This window comes from Amblyomma maculatum, chromosome 3 (genome assembly GCF_055883805.1).
Source record: "Amblyomma maculatum isolate TAMU_Amacu chromosome 3, ASM5588380v1, whole genome shotgun sequence".
In the NCBI taxonomy this organism is placed as follows: Eukaryota; Metazoa; Arthropoda; class Arachnida; order Ixodida; family Ixodidae; genus Amblyomma; species Amblyomma maculatum.
The window spans coordinates 105,942,802-105,948,801 of NC_139346.1; positions in this window are offsets into that span (position 1 = coordinate 105,942,802).

Genomic DNA, 6,000 nt, shown 5'->3' on the forward strand with positions numbered 1-6,000 from the left:
GCCTGCAATGACATCGCACCGCACACGGCCACCTTGCCTTTCGCTTCCTTCGAAAAGCGACCGCCGCGGTAAGGATTCGATCCCGCGTCTTTGGGCGTAGTATTCGAATGTTGTAATTGGACTGGACCACAACTCGGGTGCATGTATGTATGTATGTATGTATGTATGTATGTATGTATGTATGTATGTATGTATGTATGTATGTATGTATGTATGTATGTATGTATGTATGTATGTATGTATGTATGTATGTATGTATGTATGTATGTATGTATGTATGTATGTATGTATGTATGTATGTATGTACGTATGTATGTATGTATGTATGTATGTATGTATGTATGTATGTATGTATGTATGTATGTATGTATGTATGTATGTATGTATGTATGTATGTATGTATGTATGCATGTATGTATGTATGTATGTACGCACATACGTTTGTGTACATGTTTGGTTCGGGAGTTAACGTCCCAAAGCAGCTCAGGCTATCAGGGACGCCGTAGTAGAGGCCTACGGAACTTTTGACCACCTGGGCCAAACACAAAGGAGAAAGAAGCGCCCCGAGCGAGCGGTGCGAAACTTGCGGCTATTTCTCTCTGGAGAAATTTTCGGGCTCGTGATTATGTGGTTCGTGACTCTCTTTCTCTCATATACATAGACAACAGTGGCGACGAGGTCAGTGCACTATATTGTTCTCAAGAGCCAAAGACGATTTCGCAAACAGGAAACAGCAACGAGCGAGCGGCAAAAAGCTTGTGGATGTTTTTTTCTGAGAAATTCTCTTTGGCTCGAGACTTTCTCGTTCGCGACGCTCGCCCGTTGAAAGCGACAACAAAGGCGACGCGGCTTACCGAACCTTACCGGTAGAACGGGCCCATAAGATCTGCGCCCTAATATATATATATATATATATATATATATATATATATGAAAGAAAGAAGCCAACAGTCGGCGAGGCCAAGGAAAGCTTTGGGGATGGTACTTTTATGTCTTTTTTTATTATTTTTTTAATGTTTGCTTATATAATCACAGAAATTAGTAATGTAATCTGTTTAGGGGAAAGATATTTAAACACAAAGTAGAAGAAAAAACAACGTGCCGATGGTGGGGACCGAACCCACGACCTCCGAATATCGCGTCCGGTGCTCTTCCAACTGAGCTACATCGGCCGCTGTCCCCCCTGCTACTTGCTTGGGTATTTATGTTGTCTGTATACGAACCTTGAGAGTGTTCACCAGCGCCACCCTCAGCCATAGCGGCGGACGTAGAACGTCCTATATATATATATATATATGTGTGTGTGTGTGTGTGTGTGTGTGTGTGTGTGTGTGTGTGTGTGTGTGTGTGTGTGTGTGTGTGTGTGTGTGTGTGTGTGTGTGTGTGTGTGTGTGTGTGTGTGTGTGTGTGTGTGTGTGTGTGTGTGTGTGTGTGTGTGTGTGTGTGTATGTGTGTGTGTGTGTGTGTGTGTGTGTGTGTGTGTGTGTGTGTGTGTGTGTGTGTGTGTGTGTGTGTGTGTGTGTGTGTGTGTGTGTGTGTGTGTGTGTGTGTGTGTGTGTGTGTGTGTGTGTGTGTGTGTGTGTGTGTGTGTGTGTGTGTGTGTGTGTGTGTGTGTGTGTGTGTGTGTGTGTGTGTGTGTGTGTGTGTGTGTGTGTGTGTGTGTGTGTGTGTGTGTGTGTGTGTGTGTGATCCTGACGCCGTGGTTAGAATATCCAACTGTCCAGGTGAACTTGCTTCATGCTCGTCGTGAGATGGCGCTTCATTACGCATTTTATCTCTGCGCGGGTGGGGGTGAACAGTTCGCATGTCCTTATGTTTCAAACCTGTCGCACAAAACAGGCCACATATAAGGCATGGGGTGTGAATAGCAGCCTGCGTTAGCACTGAACCTCACTCGATCACAGAGAAGTGTTTAAGACAACAATGCGAAAATCATCAAGTGAACGACAGTCTGGAAGCCTAACACCCGAAGACAAAGGCGGTGAAAATGACCGATTGATCTAAAGGACCCGGAAGTATAAGCGTGGTATATTCATACAACAGGTACCGCGTAAGGACGTGAAAGATTGGAGACCGCTCAGCTTACTTTCCGTTACTTACAACGTATTTACAATGTTAATCTCTAATATGATGAGGACAACCTTAAACTTCAATCAACCAAACGATCAAGCAGGTTTTCGGAAAAAGGTCTCCGCCATTGGTCATGTCCATTATATAAACCAAGTGCTACAAACTTGCTATGAATATAACCAACATCTACACAGCATTCACAGAATATATCTATAGTGGCTGCACAGCAAACATAGTTATGTAAAAGGAACGTATAAAATTCCTATTAGAGAGGTGTTAAGCAAGGAGACACAATTAAAGCAATGCTATTTGCAGCTTGCTTAGAGGGTGTTTTCAAATGCATGGAATGTGAGCAGTTAGGCATCAGAGTCGGTTATAAAAACCTCAGCCATTGGCTGATGACTTTACCCAGTTTATGAACTACGGGAACCAGTTCCAACGAATGATAATTCTGGACAGGAGAAACAGAAAGGTAGGCCTAAACGTTGATATGCAGAAGGCTAAGGTAATGTTCTAGAGCCTATGAAAGAAACAGGAGTTTAAAATATGTAGCGAAGTCCTGGAAGTGGTAGGCGATTATGTCTACTTAGGACAGGTAGTAGGAGGAGAACCTGACCACAGGAGGGAAATAACTAGGACTATAAGATCGGGACGGAGCGCATTTGGAAGGCAATAGCACATTATGACTAGCACCTACCGGTATCACTCAAGAAAAAAGTGCATAACAGTTGCTTACTACTCACATGTAGGGCTAACACATGGATGCTAACAAAAAGGGTTCTACATATGTGGTTAAACGGAGGACAACGCAGAAGGTTATCGAATAGAAAATGATAGGTGTAACGTGACGAATAGGAGGTGTGCAGAGAGGTTAAGAGAAATTACTCGAGTTTATGACATCGGTGACGTAGCAGGTAGCGGCTGAAAATTAGATACCTGGGTGAGGTTAAGGGTTGGCAGGGATCAAGGGGATGCAGCTAGCACATAACCTGATTGATTAGAGACAAATGGAAGAGACCTTCGTCCTGCAGTGGGTCTGTTATATGATTTTGATCTTGATCCTTCACCCCAAATTGAAACCAACTCAAAAGTGCTCGCCAATTCACCCTTTTGAACGTCGGTGTCATCAGCGGCGTTCACCATCGGAAAACCAGTTACAAAGTGCCTAAAGTTACTGCTCACTTGCCATAAAAGAATTAGAAAATAGCAATAAAAAAGATGACCACATATCATTACATATCCTAATTCGATTATACTTTTAAACAAACCCGTTCATAACTGCACAATATAAAGGAGAATAATTGGAGGAATTTCGGTGATAGGCTAGGAGCCTGGAGTAAAGGGAATGATCGACTGTTTGAACGCTTTAATCAAACCTTACGATTTACTTCATGTTAACTCAGAGCCATACCACATATTTCAAAGCTGCAGTTTTTCGTGATTCCGCCGCTTGCTAGTGCCCTCTCTCGCTTAGCAATATTATTAAAGTTTTAAAAGGTCACATTTCTTGAAGTAGCCAATATCAATATTTTTTTTAATGTTATAACAATATGCAATATTAAATTACCTGCCAAAGAAAGGCTACTTCATGCTGTGAAATAGGAATTATTTCTAAGCCGCCATAACCGCCGTCGGAGCAAGAAAGTGCACGCAATATACAAGTTTCGGCAACGTATCGAAAGTTATGCTGTAATATACTTGCCGGTTAGTTGCGTGGGAGACGCCAAGATATTTCCCTGCATTCCTGGGAGCAGTCGCATTCTATAAGGAATCGAATGTACTGCCTTATGTCCGTAGGAATATATAGCGCAATAACTCAACATTTCCGAATCACTTCTATGAAGAACCGCAGTGTTCGATTTGATTTCCTTTTGCCACCTTCAGCTGTCCTTCAAACGCCATTTAAGTCATACGTTCGAGTCGTATCGTCGTCGCTTTGCAATACATGTGAATGACAACCATCCATCACATGATTCTTCTATAAAGAATTAGTACAAAACATATTAAAAGGATACTGAAGAAAGATATGAAACTAGGGAAGACTCAGAAATTATGCCTCGTAACACTAATTATATTTCCTTCGCGTGCGCAGAAAAGCGGCTGCATTCTTGAGCAAATAGAAGTTAATGTCCCGGGACATAAGCCACCTGCTTCTCAAGGCTGCAACCTTTCATATGCGAAGCGCTTTCGAAAAGTGAGGCGCTGTCCAACTACTACGAAGTGCGACTTCAGAATTCAAGCACCTCATAAAAAAAAAAGACGCAAATAGCCTTGACCGGTTGTGTCAGCTGTCACAGCGTCAAAGAGGGATTCAAGAAACTTTTGGGAACTAGTCGATGGCAGCCGCTGACAGCCCAAAAACTGCTCAGCGCAGTCAATCACGTGTAGAAAGCCAGCGATGACGCCTTTGTGCTGTCATCGGTGATTCACGTGCTGTCTTGAAATGTGGACAAAAATTCTCAGATGTCTTTAAACGCACGAACACTGCTAGTCGCGCATAAATTATTTTGTCGAACACTGCCATCCGAGATTGGGATGGAGCGCATTTGGCAAGCACTAGCAGATTATGACTAACAGCTTACCCGTATCGCTCAAGAGGAAAGTATACAACAGTTGCATTTTGCCTGTACTCACCTATGGGGCTGAAACGTGGAGGCTAACCAAGAGAGTTCTACTTAAGTTGAGGACAACCCAGAGGGCTATGGAACGAAACATAGTAGGTGTAACATTAAGAGATAAAAAGCGTGCAGAGTGGGTCAGAGAAACAACTCAAGCTACCGACATTCTAGTAGAAATTAAGAAGAAGAAATGGACATGGGCAGGACATGTAGTGCAAAGAGAGGATAACCGATGGTCGCTGAGGGTAACGAACTGGATTCCAAGGAAAGGAAAGCGTAGCAGGGGGCGGCAGAAAGTTAGATGGGCGGATGAGATTAAGAAGTTCGCAGGGGTCAAGTGGATGCAGCTAGCAAGGAACCGGGTTAAGTGGAGAAGTATAGGAGAGGCCTTCGCCCTGCAGTGGGTATAATCAGGCTGTTGAAAAAAAAAATCCGACAGTAAATGACACTGTACATTCTTATCAAACGGCGCACTGAGCTACCGATTAGTAACTTTTTCCTAACTACGCAAAGGCTATGTATAGGGTGACCTATATCTTCTCGCTCTGCCTTCTTAGTTGCAATTTCCACGCTGGTTATTACCTTCCTATTGACGTTTTACGCGTCAGGTTCAAACTTCACGCGGGACGTGTAACACAAAATGCGGTAGGAAGTCCCAAGGTGAGATCTGCTAAAAGGTAAGTGAAATGGAGGGGGGTTCCTAACCATAAGCACAATATAAGGCAGTAAGAAATGTAGCGCAGAGTAAATTTATTAGTACACTGAATAAATTTTGAGACCACCATTATCAAAACCCTAAAGTAATTAAAGTGATGTGAAGCCCTTTATAAAAATTATTAGGATCAGTCAGCTTTATCACGTATGGAGCTTATAATGGCTTTTAAATGGTACAAACAAAAGGACACTTAAGCTCCACATGCAGGTTATGAAGCGAAAGCTGCCTGGTGGCCTATAGGGTGCTCCGTGTTTAAGAACAGACGTTGACGCACAGCGCTGTTTGTATACTGAAGCATGCTTTACAAATTACGACGCAGAGGCAACATCTGTATTAGCAACGACTTAAAACGTCTATATTAGTTTCGGTGCCCGCCGCATGTCGGCGCAACGTTTCTCGACACATATTTCTTAGTCCTGGTTTATGGTGATAGTGACGCCTTTTGAAACTTTGAACCGAATGAGTTGTACACGCTATCGCGTAATATAAAGCACGTTTCATTGAGCAAAGCGTTGCAATATGATATGCGCGAAAATCTACAAGTATACTTTTCACTCAAGTTTAAAACAAATAGACTCCATTCCAGATTTATCCTAA